The sequence below is a fragment of the Camelus dromedarius genome, chromosome 9, assembly GCF_036321535.1.
Source record: "Camelus dromedarius isolate mCamDro1 chromosome 9, mCamDro1.pat, whole genome shotgun sequence".
In the NCBI taxonomy this organism is placed as follows: domain Eukaryota; kingdom Metazoa; phylum Chordata; class Mammalia; order Artiodactyla; family Camelidae; genus Camelus; species Camelus dromedarius.
In genome coordinates, this window is record NC_087444.1 from 16,095,331 (window position 1) to 16,118,444 (window position 23,114).

Here is a 23,114-nt window from a genome sequence, read left to right on the forward strand (position 1 = left end):
TTTGATTGGGACTGTGTTAAACTGATAGATCAGTATGGGAGAGAATTATCATCTCAGCAACACAGGACTTTACAATAGATGAAGACAAAGTATCTCTCTTTTTTTTTAAGGCCTTCTTTAATTTCTTTCAGCAATGTTCTGTAATTTTCAGTGTTCAGATTTTACAAATCTTTTGTTAACTTGATCCTTACATCTTGTTTGTTGTTATTGCTACTGCAAACGGTATTATTCTTAAATTCAAATTTCTGATTGTTCATTACCAGAATAAAGAAATACAAATAATTTTTGTTTATTGAACTTATGTAATATTTTCTACGTAGACAATCATGTCTTCTGTAAATAAAAACAATTTAGTTTTTCCCAATACAGAATATTTTTTAATTGCTTTTTCTTGCTTTATTCCACTAGTTAGAACTTCCAGAACAATGTTGGACAGAAATAGAATGGGCATCCTTGCCTTGCTTCTGATCTTAGGAGAAAGCCTTTAGTTTTCTAGTGTGATGTTTGCTGTAGGTTTTTCTTAGATGCCTTATATCGGATTGAGGAAGTTTCCTTCTATTCGCAGTTTACTGTGAATTTATATCAGGGATATTAGATTTTGTCAAATATTTTTATGCATCTGTTGACATAGGGATATGATTCTTATTTTTTAGTTGTTAAGTATATGAATTCTGGATTGGGTTTTGAATTATAGACTGGATTCTGGGATAAATCCCACTTGAACACATGTGTTATCTTTCTTATGTATTGTTAGATTCAATTTACTGAAATTTTTAAGGATTTTTTTTGCATTAATTTTATGAAGGATATTGGTCTATGGTTTTCTCATAGTGCATGTCTGGTTTCAGTGTCAAAGCAGCACCAGTTTCATAGACTCAGTTGGGAAGTACTCTCTTCATTTTGCTGGAAGAGTTTTGATGAAATCGATGGTATTTCATCCTTAACTATTTCATAAAACTTACTCATGAAGTCATCTGGCCCTGGAGCTATCATTATGGGAAGATCTTTTTAACCAGAAATTAAATTTATTTAGCATTGGTAGTTTGTTTTTCAAAAAAATTTTTTTTAATTTCATCTAGAGTGTTAAATTTATCAGCAAAGTTATAAATAATATTTATTTATCCTTTTAATGCTTGCAGGAGCTTTGGGGATGTCTCCGCTTTGGTAATTTTGTCTTCTCTTTTTTTTCTTGATTCATCAAACTAGTGGTTTGTCAATTTTATTGATATGTTTAACAAACCAAATTTTGTTTGATTTTCTCTATTATTTTTCTGTTTCTATTTCATTGATTTCTGCTGTTATCTTTATTATTTTTTTCTTCTGCTTGCTCTGGGTTTAATTTACTCTTCTTTTTTCTAGTTTGTTAAGGTAGAAGCTGAGGTCATTGATTTGAGCCCTTTCTTCTTCTCTAATAACAATGTTTAGTTGCATAAATTTCCTTTTAAGCATTGCTTTAGCTGTGTCTACAAATTTTGTTGTTATATTTTTATTCTTATTTATTTCAATATACATCCTTATTTACCTTTTGATGTCTTCTGAGACATAAACTATTTAGAAGTATGTTTCTAAATATTTGGGGATTTTTCCAAATATCTTTCTATTATTTATTTCTAGTTTAATTCCATGCGGTCAGAGAAGAGTTTGTGTGATTTAAATGCTTTTGAGTTTATTGGGACTTGTTTTATGCTGTACTGGGAAATGTTTTATGTGCATTTGTTTCATGGATAGCTCTCTAAATGTCAGTTAGGCCTAGTTAACTGATGATTCCTATTCAGTTTTTCTATATACTTGCTGATTTTTTATTTGTTCTAATAATTATTGAGTGAGCGGTGTTAAAATTCCAACTATAATGGTGGATTTGTCTGTATCTTTTTGTATTTCTACCAGTTTTGTTTCATGTACTTTTGAAGCCTTTGAAAGCTCTATTATTAGGTGAATAAATGTTTAGCATTACTGTGTCCTCTTGATGAATTGACCCTTTATCACTATGAGATAACTCTCTTTCTCCCTAGTAATATTCTTTGCGCTGAAATCTACTTTGTTTGATATTGATGGATTGTCTCCAGCTTTCCTTTGATTAGTGTTTCCATGGTGTGTTATTTTCCATCTTGTTACTTTTATCCTATTTTTGTTTTTATTTTTAAAGTGGATTTTTTGGAGGCAAAATATAGTTCATTTTTGCTTTTACATGCAATCTGACAATCTCTGCCTTTTAATTAACATTTAATGTAATTATTGATATAGTTGGATTTAAATCTACAATCTTGCTATTTGTTTTCTATTTGTTCCTTTGTTTTTGGTTCTTGGTTCCCTTTGCTCTTGGTTCCCTTTTCCCTTTTTACGCCGTCTTTTGAACTAAGTACTTTTTAGAAAGTTTTTAAAAATAGACATTACTTTTTAGAGCGGTTTTAAGTTCACAGCAAAATTGAACAGGAAGTACAACGAGGTCACATATATCCCCTGCTCCACATCCACATAGCCACCACCTCTATCAACAACCACACCTGAGATGGGGGGATTTTTTGATACAATTTGTTACAGTTGAAGAACCTACACTGGCACATGATCATCCCTCAAAGTTCATACTTTACCTTAGGGTTCATTCTTGGTGTTGTACATTCAGTGGGTTTTAACAAATGTGTAACAATACGTATCTACCATTATAGTATGGTATGAAATAGATTCACTGCCCTAAAAATCCTCTGTGTTCCACCTATTAATCCCTCCCTCCCCCTTCTCAACCTCTGGCAACAACTGATCTTTTCTACTGTCTCCACAGTTTTGCCTTTTTCGGAATGTCATATGGTTGGAATTACACAGTATGTAGTCTTTTCAGATTGGCTTCTTTCACTTAGTAATATGAATTTTAGGTTCCTCCATATCATTTCGTGGCTTGATAGATCATTTGTTTTAGACTGAATGATAGTCCATTGTCTGGATATACCACAGTTTCATTTATCCCTTCACCTACTGAAAATCATCTTGATTACTTCCAAACTTTGGCAAATATGAATAAAGCTGCTATAGAAATTCATGTGCAGGTTTCTGTGTAGACATAAATTTTTCACTCATTTGGGTAAACACCAAGGAGCACAATTGCTGGATCATACAGTCAGAGTATGTTTATTTTCACAAGAAACTGCCAAACTGTCTTCTAAAGAAGCTACACCAGTTTGCATTCCCATCAGCAATGAATGAGAGTTTCTGTTGCTCTACATCCTTGCCAGCATTTGGTGTTGTCAGTGTTTTAGATTTTGGCCATTCTACTAGGTGTGTAGAAGTACCTCGTTGTTGTTTTAATTTGCAATTCCCTAATGACATATGCAGTAGAGCATCTTTTCATGTGCTAGTTTGAAATACGCATTTTTTGTGTGTGTATGAGGTGTCTGTCTGGGTTTCTTGCCCATTCTCTAATCTGTTTTTATTTTTTTAATTTTCTTATTACTGTGTTTTGGCTTCTTTGTATATTTTCATTAACAGTATTTTATCAGATGTATCTTTTGCAAATAGATCCTCCCAGCCCTCCCAGTCTATGGTTTGTCTCATTTTCTTGATAGTGTCTTTTGCAGAGCAGAAAGTTTTCAATTTAATGACGTCCAGCTTATGAATTATTCTTTTCATGGATTGTGCCTTGGCTATGGTATCTAAAAAGTCATCACCATAACCAATGTCATCTAGATTGCCTCCTATGTTATCTTCTGTGAGTTTTATAATTTTGCACTTTACATTTAGGTCTTTGGTCCATTTTGAGTTAATTTTTTGAAGAGTATGTGGTCTATGTCTAGATTTACTTTTTGCTGTGGATGTCCAGTTGCTCTAGCATCAATTGTTGCAAAGACTGTCTTTTCCCAATTGTGTTGCCTTTGCTCCTTTGAGATCACTTGACCGTATTTATGTGGGTCTATTTCTGGGCTCTCTATCCTGTTGCATGGATCTATTTGTCTGTTCTTTTGCCAGGACCATGCTGCCTCGATTATTGTAGCTCCACGGTAAGTCAGGTCATATCTGTCCTCCAATTTTGTTTTTTCTCTTTCAATACTTGAGATCTTTTGCCTGTCCATGTAAACTTCAGAATTAGGTTGTTGACAATATAACTTGCTGGGATTTTGATAGGGGTTGTGTTGAATCTGTCATTCTAGATAGGAAGATAGATGTCTTGACACTATTGAGTCTTCTACCCATAAACATGAAATATCTTTCCACTAATTTTGGGGGTTTTTTTATTTCTTTCATCAGAATTTTGTAGTTTTCCTCACATAAATCTTGTATATATTTTGTTAGATTTATATTCAAGTATTTAATATTTTTAAGGTGTTAGTGTAAATGATGTTGTGTTTTTAATTTCAAATCCCAATTGTGTATTGCTAGGATATGGGAAACCAGTTGACTTTCGTATGCTGACCTTGTATCTTGCAAACTTGCTATAGTTGTATACTCATTCTAGGAGCTTTTTGTTGATTCTTTGGAATTTTTTTACATTATCAAGTCATCTTAAAAAATTGACAGTTTTATTTCTTCCTTCTCAGTCTGTAAACTTTTCATTTCCCTCTGCCTCATTGCATCAACTAGGACTTCCAGTGCAATATGGGAAAGGAGTAATGAGAGGGGGCATCCTTGTCCCATTCCTGTAATTATATTCTTAATGATTCCATTTTATTTCCTTTGTTGTCTCATTAGCTATAACTCTTAGTTTTATTATTTTACAACAAAAGGTTTGTAGTATATATAGTCTACCTTCAAAAAATACACCACTTCATATATAGTATAAGAACCTTGAAACAGTATGTATCCACTTTCCCCTTCCTGGCCTTTGTACTGTTGCCATGTGTTTTACTTCCGTGTATGTTATAGACGTCTCAATTCATTATTACTTTTGCTTTCCAAAGTCAATTATTTTAAAGAGTTTTTAAATAATAAAAAGTCTTTTCTATTTACCCATTATTTACCATTTCTAGCGCTTTTTGTTCCTTTGTACAAATCCAGATTTCCATCTCATCTCATTCTCCTTCTGCCTGCAGAAATGCCTTTAACCATTCTGGTTGTGTAGGTCGGCTGCTGCTGAATTCCTTCAGTTTTGTATGTCTGGAAAAGCTATTTTTGAATTCACTGCAGAAGTTACTTTTGAAAAATGTTTTCGCTGGGTTTTGACAGATTTTTTTTTCTTTCAGCATTTTAAAGAGGTCGCTCCATGGTCTTGTGTCTCACACTGTTCCTGACATGATGTCTTCTCTCATTCTTTGTTCCTTGGTATGTAATGTGTCTTTCCACCCCACCCCCACTCCCTTTCTGGCAGCTTTTACGATTTTATTTTTATCCCTGGTTTTGACCAATTTGATTGTTTCTTGGTGTGATTATTCATGGGGTTTTTGTTTGTTTGCTTGTTTTGTGAATGGGGTTCTTTAAGCTTCTTGTGTCTGTGGCAGTACAGTATTCATCAAATTTGGAAATTTTCAACTATTACTTCTTCAAACATTTTCACTGTTCATCCTTCCTTCTTCTTTCCTTCAGGGACTCTGTTTACATATACATTAGGCTGTTTGAGGTTGTGCCATAGCTCACTGATGTTCTTTGATTTTTTAAAAAATTCTTTTCTAGTTGTTTCATGTGGCCTCACTTCTATTATGACACCTTCAAGTTTACTAATTTTTTATACTGCAGTGTCTAATCTATTCATCTCATCTGGTGTATTTTTCATCTCAGATATTGTCCTTTTCCTCTCTGGGAGTCTATTTGGGCCTTTTTAATATTTTCTACATCTCTACTTAACATGCTCAGTCTTTGCCTTCTTAAACATATAGAATATGTTATAACTACTATTATAAACTTTATCTGCTAACTCTTATATGCATTATTTCTGGGTCTGTTTCTTTTGATTTTGTAGCTCATTATCAGTCATTTTCCTGCTTCTTTACATGCCAGGTAATTTTCTGATTGTGAATTTTACCTTGTTAGTGCTAGGTACTTTTGTATTCCTTGAGCTTTGCTCTGGAGAATAGTTAAGTCACTTGGAAGCAGATGTATCCTTTCCAGGTTTGCCTTTAAACTTTGTTCAGAAAGACCAGAGATGCTTTTCGTCTAGGACTAATTTTTTCCTACACTGAGGCAGTACCTGATAAGAAATCTAATCCAAATTCTATTCATTATGAAGTTTTCCGCTCTGGCTAGAAGAAATATAAACTATGCTGCCCCTGTCCTCTGCTCCTTTTGCGGGGGTTCTTTCCAGCTTCAAGGATGACACATCAGAACGGGTGTTTGCTGTTGTCAGTGCTGAGCCACTCGAGGACAAGACTGATCTCCCTCTGTGCTCGGAGAGCTGGTGACCACACAGCCTCACTCATAGAGCCTGGCCTTTACACTTGTTATTCTTATTGATCAGTTCTTACAAGTGTCCCTCTCCAAACATGGTTTTCCGGCAGGCCCTGGAGAGGAAGTCATCTCCTTCCTGCCTCTTCCCGTGACCTGGAGTGGGAAGGACTGATCCCTCAGGTACAGACTATGTATAACCTGGCAGGGAAGGAGCCTCAGAGCCCACACGATTGATGTCAGTATAAAATAAGTAAACGGGCCAGCTTGTGAGTGTGTGTGTGCGCTTGCATGTGCGTGTGTGCATGTGTGTGCATATGTGCATGTATGTGTGTGTGTGTGTGCACACCCACATGTGTATGTGTGCAGGTGCTTGGGTGTGTGTGTGCACGTGTGGCCCCGATGTCATGACTTCTTCCCTTCCTCTCCACCCGTTTACTCTCCCATTACTTTCTGCTCATCTTATATCTGGAAACCAGAGTATAAAGTCAATGAATAGCCAAGAACTATGCCCAGAATGAAAACACAACATAGCTGTCAGGAAAACGAGAGGTGTGAAAGTCAGGGGAACACCTGCTCACAGGAAATTAGTAGGGTGTCTGGCTCTAAGTACCACCCTGGGGAGCCCAGCTCAGCTTCCTATCATGATTTAACCTCTCTGTGCCACCGTTTCCTCATTTTTTTAAATGACAAAGACAATATCTATTTTATAGAGTCACTGTGACGATTAAATGAATTCAATTCATAAAATACCCCCACCAGTGCCTGGCACTGAATAAATGTCAACTCTTATTACGATTGTATCTAAATGTATTCCACTGCCCCCGTCTCTAAACCCCAGTTTCCTTTCGTGTCAACTCTTAAAACTTCATTTAAAGAGAAATTACAGGAAAACTATCACAGAGGTTTAGTGGAAGAAATAATGTATCATTTTGGCAATTTTTTTCCCCAAAAGAGATGGTCAGAACCATTTCAGGGATCATCTGATTACATCCTGTAAGCAGTAGGCACAGAAAGCCCTCTGGGTATATGAAATCAGATGGGCATTTATTCAACACATTCCTGTCCCGGGTAGCTTACAAAATGAAACTAACACAGCAAAAGGACCCAGCAGTCCAGGAGCTTAGCCGCCTAGAACAGTCATCATAGGCAGGGCAAATGTTAAGTTGAGGGTAAAGTGTTGAATGTTCCTTGTTTTACTGAAAGTCATTATTCAGCTGTTCACTGAGGCCACGTGCTAACGAGGGCTGGTAACTCCTATTCCCGGTGTGCTTCTTGTTTTCTAGGCTTCACAGCAATGGGACTGACTAGTATTTTATAATCCAGACCAATGTGTCCTGTGGGGTGTCTCCAAAAGAGGAAAATCATAAAAGGAATAAAAAAGATGCTGGCTGTTGAGCTCTAGAAATCCAGCTGCCTTCTCCCAGCTTCTGGAAGCACAAGGGCTTCATTGTGTATGGAGAAAAAAAATGGAACTGAAGCTTTCCTGCAAGCATATTTGAACTTGGACCTCCAGTGCATAGATTAGCAGCCAGCTCCCAGCCCCCTCCCCTCTGCTCCTCTCCATCTTTGCAAGAGAATTTAGTTCCATTTTAGTCCAGGGGACATGGCAAAAACAACACTCCCAACGCCACTTCCATTTTTGGCAATGGGATCCTTCAAACAGTGAGAAATAGCATTTCAGCTCACAGGCCCCTTAGATTCTCTGCCTCATACATTAGTTTCCTCTGCTCACTTCAGAGGGAAGGGATGGGTCTGAAGAGTTGGGGTTCATTTTCTGAGTTGTTTTTTAAGAAGAAAGAAAACAAATACCAGCAAAAAGAACGGAGTCACTGATTCTTAACCCTGGAAGGATATTAGCTAGCCACCCAGCAACTCCCCTCATTTTTCAGATGAGGAAACTGAGGCCAATTGGCTACTAGACTGAGCAGCACTTTGAGAGGTATCCCTGGGACGAGTCATCTTATGACACCAGAGAGGATGAAAGCCATGGCCCCATTTCCCTTGTTTACTTGCATTGCGTTATTAACTGATAAATTGTTCTATCCTGAGTCCTGTGCTAAGGAAAAGGATGCAAACCTCTACCCTGTGGGAGTTCATAGTGACTAGTGAGTTTCCTTTTCTTTGAATTCACATCATCTCTCATACACCTCCTCCCTGTCAATGAAATAATAAACCATTCTTTTCATCACTTGGTTCCCATTTTTAGAGTCATAGTCATGTTTCAGGTTCCCTCCTTTTTGATATACCAAGCACTGTTAATTGTTCACTTAAATAGTCCTTCTCTCTCTCAACAGACATTTGCCATCTCCTACAGGGAGTCAGGCACTGTCCCCTACCACGGGGGTAACTTCCTTTTTCCTCCATCCCTTCTGTCAACACCCGAATCCCAGACTTTATCACCTTCCAATTGACTGGTATTACAAGAACTACCTGGCTGCCTCCAGGCCAGCTCTCTGTCTCCAACATGTCATGTCTGATGCATTTTCCTCGAACAAATTGCTGGTCATGCTGTCCTCCCACTCCCCCGTTTTCAAATTTTCCTGCCATCACCTTACCTCCCCCAATTTATCTCCCCGCTGTCCTCACCTAGCACTTCTTTTCTTTAACTGGGAAATTTCACTCATCCTTCAAGGCCTGGGGTCAAGTATCATCCATTCTCTGAAATGTTCCTCTTCCCCAACATCAGAGGACTCCCACCCTCCCTGGGTGCTCACCTCTAGCACAAGACTGCTCGGATTGCCAGATGGTTATTGGTTCATTGGTTATCTCCTTACCTGGGCTCTGAGCTCTTTGAACACAGGGACCATCCTTTTTATGTTGTAGTCCAGTGTCCAGCAGAGCACAGGTGCTCAATAAACGTCCTGCGTGGAATAAATGAAGCGCTCCCAGCACAGCCCAGAGTCCTCCACAGGGGCTTAACAAAGACCTGCTGAGCCCAGAAGGTAACCTGACACCAGAGCTCAACATCCAGTGATGCAGGCAGGGATGTAAACAGCAATTGTGACGTCAAAGCTTGGTTCCTAAGAGCATTTTTGTTTAAAGGGAAACTTCCCTTTTTGGGTAACCGAGACCAAAGAGGCTCAAAGCCAAAGCAGCACTGAAAGTCGTCCCAGGACAAGCTGTCCTAGGACACCAGAGAGTTCTCCTTTCAAGAAGAAACTTCTCCTTTTGACACGTGATTTTAAAGAATTACAAAGAAGGTAATCCGAACTCACTCATAAATGCTAAGGAACACAAATATTCTGTTTCCAAGGGAAACAATCTCACTCCACCAAGCCTAAGGAAGATGTATCTAATCTGGAATTAATACATTTTAAGAAAAATTTAAACAATATAATTAGCTACATGAGACACATGGAGGCTATGATAACCAGGATGAAAATAGATGTGATCTTTTTTGTTGAACCACTTCAATTACTATTCATTTATTCAAGAGGATGTTGTCCCGATGCCCTTGCTACCAGAATGACCCTCTTTCTATTTTCTTTAAATACTTTCCTTAAACACCTAAGCATTTAAGATTGCAGACTTATTTGCTCTTTGTCAGTTTATACAGTATTTTCACAGTTTTTAAAAGAGTGAAGAGTGATTGCTTCAGAAAATTGAGCATATCAGGATGTTATTATGGGAGATTATCAGCCATTAAAAATACACTTCCCGTGATATGCAGAAAACAAGACCAATTTCACTGGAAAATGCAATTTGTTCTTCTGGAATTAGATCCTGTGTCAGACATTATCGAGTACATATTATGGACAAGATACTGTGCAGAAAACCAACTCCTTGTTCTCAAGTTGACTAAATACAAGAGGAGGATGCGAATAGGCAAGTTCATCACTCACACCCTTCACGTGTCTACAGAAATGGCAAGCTCTCTCCATTACGAGGCTCACTGTTTAGACACGCCTCACTTTTGCGTGCGGCTCATGGCTCTGAGCAGTCTGTGAGAAGGAGGTTCCTGGTGAGGACATCTCTTTCACCATGGCTTCTGAATCAGCCTGCTCCCAGCCCCTGGCCCGGCATAGTGGGCCCCTGCTACTACTTCGCAGTTTATCCTAAATGCATTTGTTCATTTTTGATGTCCCAGGAACCGGGGCCACTGGGTCTCCTTTGGGTTCAGAAACCTACTGTCTAGAAAATAATTGCAACATCTACAGTCATTGAAATGCATTCAGAGGCAGTTTCTCAAGAATTAAAGAACTAAAGTTGCAGAAAATATGTTTCCATCTAAACTGGAAAATAGAAAAGTTCCCAGGACCTCTGGCTTTCCTCCAGGAAAGGACTACCACACCACAGAGGAATTGGACTTTTGCCTAGTGGCTTTTGCAATGACCTGAAATTTATATACTTTTCAAATAGATGTGCTGCCGAGTGACCCAGCAGCAGGAGCGTTTTCCCAGTCTACGATACAGAAGCCATGTAATTCCCATGTTCTTCTGCAAGAGTCCATATATGCTACACCCAGGACCTCCTCCGGACAAGTGCTCAAGGATTTCTGCCACTTGAGCCTCTCTTTGCCAGTGGCAGTGCTATCCCAGCCTTAGCAGCGGGCCCTTGCCCAAAATTCCCTTCAGTTCCGTTAATCTTAACAGATATTATCTATATGCCAAAAATTGTGTTTAGCTACTAGAAGTTAAACAAAAGAAGAAGATCTGATCCCTGGTCTTGATCTAATAGACAATTGCTATATAATATAATATCTTAACCAATCAGCACAGATGAGGCAGGAGTAGGGGGCATTGGAACTCAGAAGAGAGAGTTAAAACCCAACACGGGGGTTTGGGAAATGCTTCTTGGAGAAGATGACATAAAAGGTGACATTCTTAAGGGAAGGAGTGGGGGTCAATCATATAAAGGGAAGGGTGTTCTTGGCAAAGGGAACAGTAAAAGCAGAGGTACAGCAGTACAGAGAGAATGGGCTGTGATAAGGAGTACAAGTAGTTAAGCATTGGATGAGAAGTTATAAGAGAAATACAAAGTGGAAGGTCTGATAGAGGTGAGACAAGGGGGTGTAAATTTATAGAAGATAGGATATGATGAACCTTGGATGAACTGCTAAAGAGTTTGGACTTTATTCATTACATAAGGGGTACCCATTGGTGAGTTTTGTTTTGTTTATGTAGGGAGTTGTTTGGGTGGATAGTATTTTATTAAATTTACCTTTTAATGTTTTATTATCCAAAAAATTCGTATTCATTTTATTTTTAAGAAACTAGAAACAGAGACCCCAAATAGCCTAAGCAACCTTAAAAAAAAGTTGGAGATTTCACACAGCTTGAAATTAAAACTTAATACAAAGCTACAGTAATCAAAACAGTGTGGTGCTGGCATAAAAATAGACCTATTGATCAAGAGGATGAAACAGACAGTCAAGCAATAAACCCTCATATGTATGGTCAAATGACTTTTGACAAGGCTGTGAAGACCATTCAATGAGGAAAGGACAGTATTTTCAGCAAAGTAGCTATTCACATACAAAAGAAGTAAGTTGGACCCTTATGCTATAATATAAAATTTAACTCAAAATGGATCAAAGATCTAAATATAAGACCTAAAACTGTAAAACTTCTTAAAACATTGAGGGGGTAAGCTTCATGGCATTCGATTTGGAAATGATTTCTTGAATATGACACAAAAGTGTAAGTAAAACACACAAAAGAAGTTGCTAAACTAGACTACACCAAAATTTAAAACTTTTGTGCATCGAAGGACACTATGTCAGAGTAGAAAGGTAGCCACGGAACTGAATAAAATTTTTGTGAATCATATATCTGATAAGAGGTTAATATATAAATATATATTAAAAAGCCTTACAAATCAACAAAAGAAAAACAAACAACTGAATTTAAAAATGGGTAAACTGAGTCAAATAGATGTTTCTCCAAAGAAGATATACAAATGGCCAATAAGCACATAAAAAGGTGCTTCACATCACTAATCATTAGAGAACTACAAATCAAAATCAGTGAGATCCCACTTCACGCCCAGTAGGATGGCTATGGCCAAAACAAAATAAGCACACAAATGAAAAAATTAGAAGATAGTAAGTATTGGTGAGGATACAGAAAAATTAGAACCTATGTGCACTGCTCATGGGAATATGAAAAACAGTATGGCAGTTCCTCAAAAGAGTAGAAACAGAATTACCATATCATCCAGCAATTTCACTTCTGAGTGTATCCCCGAAGGAATTGAAAGCAGAGACTCAACCAGATATCTGTACATTCACGTTCATAGCAGCATTACTTACAACAGCCAGAAGATAGAAGCAACCCAAATGTCCATCAAAAAATAAATAGCTAAACAAAATGCTATATTTGATGCATAGAGTGGAATATTATTTAGCTCTAAAAAAGGAAATTCTGATACAAGCAACAAAATGGATGAATCTTGAGGATATTATGCTAAGTGAAATAAGGCAGTCACAAAAGGACAAATGCTGTATGAGCCCACTGATGTGAAATACCGAGAGTAGTCAAGAGTCAGATTCATAGAAACAGAAAGTAGAATAGTGGTTGCCAGGAGGTGGGCAGAGGGAGGAATGGGGACTTAGTGTTGGACAGTCTAAGTTTGGGAAGATGAAAAAAAAAATTCGGGGATGGATAGAGATAACAGTTTCACAACAGTGTAAATGTTTTTCTTTTTTATTGGGGGGGTAATTAGGTTTATTTTATTTATTTAATTAATTTATCTTTTAATGGAAGCACTGGGGATTGAACCCAGGACCCCAAGGTCATACTAAGCATGCACTCTACCATTGGGCTATGCCCTCCCCTCCTCACACAACAGTGTAAATGTACGCAATGCTACTGAACTGCTTCTTTAAATAGTTAAAATAGTAAGTTTTATGTTATTTAAATTTTACCACCAAAAAACCCTAGGAACACAGGCAAGCAAGAAACTTCTTCATGGCCTTATGCAACATTCCCAATCTTCAGTACCAATTATACACTCTGGAGTAGGGAATGGGAGAACACGTGATGTGGGTCAGTTTGTGTTTGCAGTCGTTCACGCCAGCTGTAGACAGGAGATGGCTTTCAGCAGGACAAAATGAGAAGCAGGGAGCTTGGTTAGGTAGTGGTAGCAACAAGGCAAAAGATAAGGAAAGCCTGAACCGGAAAGTGCTAATTCACTGCTAAGGAAGAACACATATATCAGAAAAACATTTAGGACCTGAAATGAGCAAGATTTGATGAGGATGGAGAGGAAAATATCCAGGTACCCAGTTTTAGGAATTTAGTGAATAGGGTACCATTATTTAAGATGCCAACATGCCATCCAGACTAAGGAAGATCCGGAAACTTAGGGGCCATGTGAGCCACAACCACAACCACATCGATAAACACCGAAAGCACCCAGGAGGCCAGGGTAATGCTGGTGGCATGCATCACTTAGGATCAACTTCGACAAATGTCACCTGGGACACTTTGGGAAAGTTAGTATGAGGGATCACCACTTAAAAGAGGAACCAGAGCTTCTGCCCAACTGTCAGCCTTGATAAACTGTGGACATTGGTCAGAGAGCAGACACGGGTAAATGCTGCCAAGAACAAGACTGGAGCTGCTCCTGTCTCTGACGTGGTACCATCGGCATCCTACAAAGTTCTGGGGAAGGGAAAGCTCCCAGAACAGCCTGTCATCGTGAAATCCAAATTCTTCAGCAGAAGAGCTGAGATTAAGGGTGTGGGTGGGGCCTGTGTCCTGGTAGCTTGAAGCCACATGGTAGGAGATCTATTAAATGTTATCAAGTGATTAATATTTAAAAAAAAAAAAAACTACATACACAGAAAAACAGAAACTATAATTTAATTAGAAAATTGAAATGATTTAATTAAATGTAATATAATAATTTAATTGGAATTTTAAATGGTTTAAGTAAAAATTTAATAATTGGGAATGTGATTGTGGAGCTTTAAAATTCGTTAATTTGGTTAAAATAACTATTTCCCAGAACTCTCTTCCCCCCTGCACGTTCCTGGTTAGGGTGGAGCACAAGAGATATTTTGCATGAGCTTTGAGAGGTGGAAGGGAAGCAGAAGCCATAAGGTATGTTCTGATGCACAAACAGTTGGTGCAGGAGGCACCAGTGCAGTTCATGCACATTGTCTCTTATCTGGGGCCTCATCTCCTCGGCGTGGAGCAGCACCCAGTTCTGCAGTTGCTCTACCTCGTCCTGGATCCTCCTTCAGCTTTTTTGACTCCTCGGCCAGGTAAGTATTTAGCACCATGACAAAGTGTGCCAGCTCCTCCTGCAGACACCCACTAGGGTGAAGGCGTTGGTGATGAGGAACTAACACAGGTTACAGTCCATCTTTGTAGGTCCCAGCTGGTGGTTCGGGGTTCCAGCTCCTTCCTGCCCCTCATCTCTGTTTTATATCCGTCTTCCCTTCCTGACTGCCTGCCCTGTAAACTTCACGCTCTAGCGTCAGGCACAGAGACCACAGTCTCACTGAGATCATTTACCTACATCTCACAATTGTGTAAGGACAAATCTTCAGTGGTTTTATTTCTCTGATCAAACTCAGACTGATAGAGAATTTGGTGCTGGACATGATTCCAGAGGTCTAGGACCTGAAGGATGAGTTCTTTGAATTGATTCTCAGTTATCTGGAATTGATTCTCTGATTTTATTAGATTTAAAGGTATTAAGGGCCCTGTTTCAAGTGGGCACCCTGGTATTATACGGCATGCAGTATTTAAACAGTTACACAGATTATCACCCATTGACACTTTTAATCAAAGCCTATGGAACAGAGGTGGAACACGTTTTCTGAAAAGGGACAGACAGTAAATATTTAAGCTTTTTGAGCCACAACTACTCAAGTCTGTGGTTGTAACTTAAAAGCAGCCACAAACAATATGAATGGACGTGGCTGTGTTCCAATAAAACTTTATTGACAGAAACAGAGAGCAAGATAGATTTGATCCAGGAAGCATAGATTACCAACTTCTGCCATAAACGGTAAAGCTTTGGATATATGAAAACGAATGTATGTGCGTATATGCGTGACTGGGACATTGTGCTGTACACCAAAAATTGACACATTGTAACTGACTATACTTCAATTTAAAAAAAAAGCATTGGATGAACAAGTATTTGATATCATAGGATATTTTAGTGACAAAACAAATTGATAGGATGAATTGGTTACTTCTAGGTGTGCTAGAGAACTTAAATAAAGAAAATGATGATCTTGGGACTTCACATTCTTAGCTCAAGGTTCATATAGGGGATCTGAAGTCTTCTATGAGAATCCTAAAAGAATTCTGAATAATACAGTGATGGGAGAACTGAAATCAGCAATTTGCAGGCAGACTGAAAGGGGGAATGATTTTGTAAAGAAGGCAATTGGGGACATGCCAAGTCTGAGGTGCCTATGAAATATTCAAGTTGAGAAATGTGCGGTCATGCACAGGCACGCGATAGTTATAGTCTTGAGAATCAGTGACTTAACCAGGGGAAGGAGCAGGAGACAGAAGAGCAGTGAGCTAGGGCATAGCTGGGAGGAGCCCAGCATTCGGTGGATGGGCAGGGAAAGGGGGGGGGGCATAAAGGAGCCTGAGATGTCTAAATTCCTAAGGAAAGAATACCTTCACAGAGACCAAGGAGAAAGAGCCTCAAGACAAACTGGGTCTGGCTTAGCTTGAGAAATCTAGCAAGTCAAAATTGAAAGAGACAGGAAGATGGCCAGTGCCTTCAAAAGAAACATTTGAGAGGGAAGCAAGATATGGATTTTTATGAGATCGATGTCACCAGAGCACAGTCACTCTATTAGCATTCCCTTCTTTAAATAGCCATTTAACTCAGGCGTGATGCTTAGGTTAGATAAAGGAGAAGTGACTGAGCAGCTCCTTTCTTCCACATGAGTGTAAAGGACTGCGTCGGATGAGAGGCAGGAGCATCAGAAAGTTGCCTGGTGGCCTCCATTTATTTGATCAAGTACCAGGCACAGTCACTGAGAGAGGAAGTCGAGGGCTGTGTAGAGAGAAGTGAAGTTTGGGACCAGTCACCCAAGAGTGGGAAAATTTCATTTAAAGAAATGCAGACTTCATGCAGCACAGCCATCTGAGTGCCCTTTCCTCTGTGACTTACAATGTGAAGGGAGCATTTCTCTTATACTCAAACTTAACAATACTGGGCATGTTTGTCCACATCCAGATTGGTTCCTAGATTCAAAATTTATCATAAGTGGGTTTTTTTTTCCCCAGTAACCGTGGGTAATGAAGTAACAAATGAAAATTTTCCTGGTCTCTTGCCGCTCTGAGAGCATCCTTTTAAACTCCTAATTCTCTAAGGAAATTCTCTGAACACTCACACAGAAGAGCTAGCCAGACCTGCATTGATTCAACAGTATTGAGTCCCACAATATCTTACCAAAGTACTACTTGCAGATTTCTGTTTATTTCACTTGTTCTAGGAGATCTGCTGAAATGCCGGATGAGTAACTTCGTAGCTGTGTATGTATGTCTACTTCTTCACAAACTCGGTTTCCTCCTGATAAGAGAAAACACAAAACATAATTTGGAATGTGATGAGAAACCGAAATCAAAAGTCTATTTGCAGATTTCCCCCACTGGGTTATAATATCTGGAACAATTCTAAAGAAATCCTTTCTGCTAAACACACACACACACACACACACACACACACTCTCTCTCTCTCTCTCTCTCTCTCTCTCTCACACACACACACACACACACACACACACACAGCACAGGTTAAGAGTTCTTTGGTAACCCAACTCTGAAATGTAGTTTTTATGGGTATTTTTACTGATGAATCAAAAAAGATCAAACTAAAGTACCCTGGGTGAACTCAGGTGTACATATATTTTTAACCCTACAATCAGAGAAGAACTTGATTTTGAAAGAAAAACTGAAGCGTTTCATTTCCAAGGAGATTTACTGCCAGGAGGGAAATACTTTATGTCTGGTCCTCATGAATACTTCCTCCCATCTAGTCACTAGACAGCAATCCAAGTGATCTCGAAAACATAATTGAGTAACATCACTCTTCTGCTTAAAACTCACAATGGAGAGAGTTCCCAAAAATGTTAGCATAGTCATTTCTTGATGTGTCAGTGCTTTGAGGAGATGAAAAGTGAATTTTCCTCTTTGAAAGACCAGGCCCCACTTTGAAGAGAAGGGAAATAGCCCTAGTGCAAATTGGAAAACTTGATATAAAAATAGAATTACCCTATTCCTATACTCATCTTGCCAACCCAGAGTGAGCCCTTTTTTTTTTCAATTGAAGTATAGTTGATTTACAATGTTGTGTTAGTTTCTGGTGTACAGCATAGTGATTCAGTCACACACATAAAATATATACATACATATTCTTTTTCATTATGGTTTAAGATACTGAATATAGTCCCCTGTGCTATATACTGTAGGACTTTGCTGTTTATCAGAGTGGGCCATTTTTTAAGTTGATGGGGTTTTGCTTGTTTTACAGCATTGGGCCTTCTCACAAAAAGAGAGAGTAGGTTATGATATGCAAGGAAAGGACCGTTTTCTTGGAGAGGCCTCATCCTTCCAATATCTACTGTACTCTATGCTGAAGATTCCCAAATCTAATTTCTGGCCTTGAACTCTCACTAGACATCTATCAGAGGTCACAATTTCCAAACAAAAGTTGAGTTTTCAGTTTGAAGCCAGCGTGTTTAAAGTCATATTTGCCATTTGTCTTCAAAACTGAGGCTTCCTTTGTAACTTACTCATCTCTGTCAATGAGATTATTCTCTTAATTACCCAGACTTGAAACCTGATGGGGATTCGTGCATCTTTGATTCATTCCTTTTTAAAAAATTGAGATCAAATACACATAACATAAAAGTTATCATTTTACCAATTTTAAAGTTTACAATTCAGTAATTTTCAGTATCTTCGTGATGTTGTCCAACTGTCACCACTAATCCCAGAACACTTCCATCTCCCGAAAAAGAAACCCCATACTTCTCAATTCCCTCCTCTCTGCACCACCCCCATAAACAACTAGTCTGCATTCTGTATCTATGGATTTGACTATTCTTAACATTTCTATAAATAGAATGATAGAACATGTAACTTTTAGTATCAGAATTCTTTTACTTAGCATAATGTCTTCAAGGTTCATCCATATTGTAGCATGTATCAGTGCCTCATTCCTTTTTATGACTGAGTAATATTCCATTATATAAATATACCACATCTTGTTTATTCACATTGTTCTGCAACCGTCACCACTATCTCTAGAACTATTTTCATCTTCTAAAACTGAAACATCATATCCACTAAACAATAATTCCCCATTCCTCTCTCCCTTCAGTCACTGGCAACCACCATTCTACTTTCAGTCTCTATGAATTTGACTGTTCCAGGTACCTCATGTAAGTGAAATCATACAGTATTTGTACTTTCATGACTCCTTTATCTCACTGAGCATACTGTCCTCAAAATTCATTCATGTTCCAGCATGTATCAGAATTTCCTTCTTTTTTAAGACATGTATACATTCAATATTCTATTATATGTGTATACCATATGTTATTTATCCATTTATCTGTCTCTGAGCACTTGAGTTGCTTCCACTTTTGGTCTATTGTGAATAATGCTATGACTGTGGGTATACAAATATCTGAGTCCCTACTTTCAATTCTTTTGGCTCTACACTCAGAAGTGGAATTATACTGATCATATAATAATTCAATTTTTAATTTTTTAAGGAACCACCACACTGTTTTCCGTAGCTGCTGCACAATTTTACATTGCCATCAGCAGTGCACAAGGGATCCCATTTCTTTACATCTTCACCAACACTTATTTTCTGTTTTTTTGTTTGCTTTGTTTTGCTGTAGTTTTCTTAGTTTCCTTTTTGCTAATAGTCAGACTGAGTTTGAAGTGGAATAACGCCATCTTAACAATAATTGATTCTTAAGTTTTTATTCTTTTTGATGATGTGGTAATTGAAATTGTTTTCTTAATTTAATTTTTGGATTGTTTATTGCTAGTGTATAAGAATACAGCTAATTTTTATATATTAATCTGGTATCCTTCAGCTTTACTGAACTCCTTCCTAGCTCTAATAGTATGTGTGTGTGCATGTGTGTGTGTTCTAAAGAAAACCTAACGGGCTTTTTATATTTAAATTGGACCCAGATCATGTCATCTGTGAGTAAAGATAGTTTTACTTCTTTCTTTCCAAATTCAATTCCTTCTAGTCTTTTCTTGCCTAATTGCCCTAGTTAGAACTCCCAATAGAGTGTTGAGTGGACATGGTGAGAGTGGTCATTTTTGTCCTATTTTTTATTTTAGGGGGAAAAATTTCAGCCTTTCACCATTAAGTCTGATGTTAGCTGTGGATTTTCGATAAGTACCTTTTATCAGATTAAGGAATTTTCTTTCTATTTCTGGTTTTGTTAAGTGTTTTTATCTTGAAAGAATGTTGGATTTTGTCAAATGCTTTTTCTGTGTCTATTAAAATGATCATATGTTTTTTATTACATTGATTGATTTTTGTATATGAAAACTATCATCTCTGGGATAAATCCTACTTGGTCATGATGTATATTTTTTATATGCTGCTGAGTTCAGTTTGCTAGTATTTTATCGAGAATTTTTACATCTATGTTTATAAGGGATATTGACCTATAGTTTCCTTTTCTTCTGATGTCTTTGTCTGACTTTGAAATCAGTTATACTGTCTTATTGAACAAGTTAGGAAGTATTTGCTGCTCTTTATTTTTGGGGAGTGTTTCTGTAGGACTGGTGTTAATTCTTTGAGAACTTGGTAGAATTCACCAGCGAAGTCATCTAGTACCAGGTTTTTCTTTGTTGGAAGTTGTTTTGTTTTTTTTAAATTATTGACTCAATCTCTTTACTTTTTGTAGATCTGTTCAGCTTTCCCATTTCCTCTTCAGTCAGTTTTGGCAGTTAACATGTTTCGAGAAATTTGTCCATTTCATCTAGGTTATCTGATCTGTTGGCATACAGTTGTTCATAGTATTCTCTTATAATTCTTTTCATTTCTCTGAAGCCAGTGGTAAGGTGCCTGCTTTCATTCCTGATTTTAATCATTTGAGCCTTCTCCCTATTTTTTTTTTTTGTAAATCTAGATAAAGGTTTACAATTTTGTTGCTCTTTTACTAGCTCTGCATTGAGATAAAACAGACCTTTTGAGCTGGTCTTCTCAGGAGCCACCAGACACAAACCAAAGACAAATATTTCCAAGTGACATTTATCCCACTCCCTCTGGTACGGGCACAAGAATGCAGACTGTAATTTTCAAAGCCACAACTGAGCTGGGGAGCTGGAGGTGGGACTATGGCAAGTTAAAATGCCACAAAGCTTGTTGTTCTTACCAAGATCCAGCTGTTTTCCTAGAATACATGCTCCTTGAATTGCTTCAAGCACCTGGTTGGTCTCCTGAATTCTGAAAAAAGTTTATTCTGACAGTTTTTGCCAGATTTTTAGTTGCTTTTATAGAGTGGTGGACTTTTGAGGTATTCTATTCCACCATTGCCACTAAGATTAAAACCCATCCCTTTTTATTCATTCCCTATATCCAGGAAATCACCAAAGCCAGCCTAGTCTTACTTTAAAACTCCCTCTTACCTGTTTTTCCCAATCACCACCACCACCAGGCAGGCATTATACTAACTAAAAGCACAGATTCTGGAATCACATGTTGGTGTTTGAATCCCAGCTCTATCACTTTGTACATGTATGACCTGGAGTAAGTTAATTAAGACTTTCTGTGCCTCAAGTTTACCATCTGTGAAATGGGGTAATAAAAGTGCCTATTGTGATGAGGATTAAATGAGTTAACACTTGCCAAGTGGTTAGTGCCAGGCGTGGCATGTGATAAACATTAAAAAACAGTTACACACTAAATGCACTCCACAGATGTTTATCGATGGCCTGTTACACACTTATCTGTAGGACTATTACAGTGAACAAGACTGACAGCAGGTGTCTCAGCCTGGGTTGCTCTAACCCATTATCGTAGATGGGGTGGCATAAATAAGAAACATTGAGTTCTCACAGTTCTGGAGGCTGGGAAGACCAAGGTCAAGGTGTCAGCAGAGTTGGTGTCTGCTGAAGGCCTCTGTCCTGGTTTTCAGATGGCCTTCTTCTTGGTACACTTTCACACAGCAGATAGATCATCTCTCAGGTGTCTCGTCTTGTAAGGACACTAATCCATTCACGGGGACTCTACTCTCATGACCTAATTACCTTGCAAAATATCATCAAGGTATTTAACGGGGGATTAAAATTTCAGCTTATGAATTTGGAGGAGACACCAACATTCAATCCATAGCACCAGGTAAAAATCCCCGCTTTCATGGAGATTACATAAAATGTCACAAATATTTCATACTCAGACTGCTGTTTTTCAGATTCCTTCTTCTGGGCAACAGTTTGTCATGGGTTTCTCATGTTGCTTCCCATCTTGCAAGCAGAGGCACAAGTGGTTTTATTTTTGGACTGTCTTCCTCTAAGGTAGGGAACAGGTTTGTTTATTGTTTAGTATAATAAACATAGTGTCTCCCTCTGGGCAAAAGTCAGGAAAGTGTTCTTGTAGCCCATTATAAAAGATTGGAGCTCTTCAGGCTTGGGGTTCCTCAGCTGTGATACAAACCCCTGGCATATACAGCATTCACTCTGCATCCCTTCTGTGGGACTCCAGGAGCAAGGAGAGCAGATGGGAAACTGAAACTCATGCTTCTTCCTGTGCCACAAATAATGAAGTCCTTTGTCTCTGACTCAGGAGCTTTGTGTCTTCTGCCAGCATCCATGCAACAAGCTACCTTTTTTGCTTGCAGGTAGAGTAAAATATCAGACCCATCATGGTTTTTAATAATTTTCATCTAGCACGCTAGTACAAAGGTGTCTCCCATAAACTTAAGTTCTACCTCTTACATATAAATTTCTTTATCTGACTTTCAGGCTCCTCATACCTGTCCAGCCGAATTGCCCATTTCTTCTTTAAGAAGATCTTCTGCTTCTTGGGCCAGGGTTTTCAAACATATATTATCATGCTCATTGCTTCTTCTGACATTGGGTGCATATCTCTACCCCAACTTTTCGAATTTCTTCCTCATTCCCTTTTCTCCTACTTAAGTCTTTTCTAATCCATTTCTCAAAACCTAATTCAAGTCTAAAACTGGCAGGAAACTTCTTCATTGATTGCCCTTTCTGGAAACATGGATAGTACTTAAGAACCTGTACACATACCACAGAATTTGAGTATACATTTTCTTACATTTTTTTTAATAGTTCCATATGGGGATTCATTGCCTCCTCATTCTGATTGTAAGCAGGAAGAAAGAGTGCTGGGTACAAAAAAAGAAACTGAATATGATTGATTGCAGTGATTAAGGGCAGGTGCACTGAAGCCACAATTCCCAGATTCAAATACCTACTACTTATTGGCTGTGTGACCTTGGGCATATTACTTAATTTTTCTATGTCTCGGATTCTTCTTCTTTAAAATAAGAATGATGTTAATAATACCTGGAATGATGATAATAATACCTATTTCACAGACCTATTATAAGAATTAAAATAAAACACCGTACACAAACATAATAAAATTAACAAAACACACACCAAAGATCAAGTTAAAAACATGACAGAATTTAGAATTATGAGAACCCGTGGAGGTATGTGATACTACAGAGGATTTCATATCTGAAAAACCTTTCTACTATAAATCTCTCAAAACCATCAGATAAAATATAACAGACATCTTCTGTTTGGCAAGAAAATAAAAGAAATATTCAAAGGTCAAAAATGAAACCACAGCACAAATCTGAAGTGGAGAGTGAA

General features: G+C 38.1%; 2 protein-coding genes and 1 pseudogene across 11 annotated transcripts in view; 1 reads left to right on the top strand and 2 right to left on the bottom strand.

The window, feature by feature from the left end:
* The window catches only part of TMIGD3 (transmembrane and immunoglobulin domain containing 3), a 42,030-nt gene extending 32,811 nt beyond the window's left edge, over positions 1-9,219 (bottom strand). For 6 of the 7 annotated variants that reach the window (XM_064488822.1, XM_064488823.1, XM_064488819.1 and 3 more), the window contains exon 1: positions 9,081-9,219. The gene's annotated coding sequence lies outside the window, so the exon portion shown is untranslated. Of the gene's footprint in view, positions 1-9,020; positions 9,042-9,080 lie in introns of those variants that run through there. The other variant, XM_064488816.1, reaches the window with a different exon arrangement.
* Positions 1-9,221, bottom strand: part of ADORA3 (adenosine A3 receptor) — a 30,332-nt gene extending 21,111 nt beyond the window's left edge. The window contains exon 1 of one of the 4 annotated variants that reach the window (XM_031457807.2): positions 9,081-9,221. The gene's annotated coding sequence lies outside the window, so the exon portion shown is untranslated. Of the gene's footprint in view, positions 1-9,020; positions 9,044-9,080 lie in introns of those variants that run through there. The other 3 variants (XM_064488812.1, XM_064488813.1, XM_064488814.1) reach the window with 3 other exon arrangements.
* Positions 9,222-13,577: 4,356 nt separating this feature from the next.
* On the top strand, positions 13,578-14,018 carry LOC105102041 (large ribosomal subunit protein uL15-like; annotated as a pseudogene).
* Positions 14,019-23,114: the final 9,096 nt, after the last annotated feature.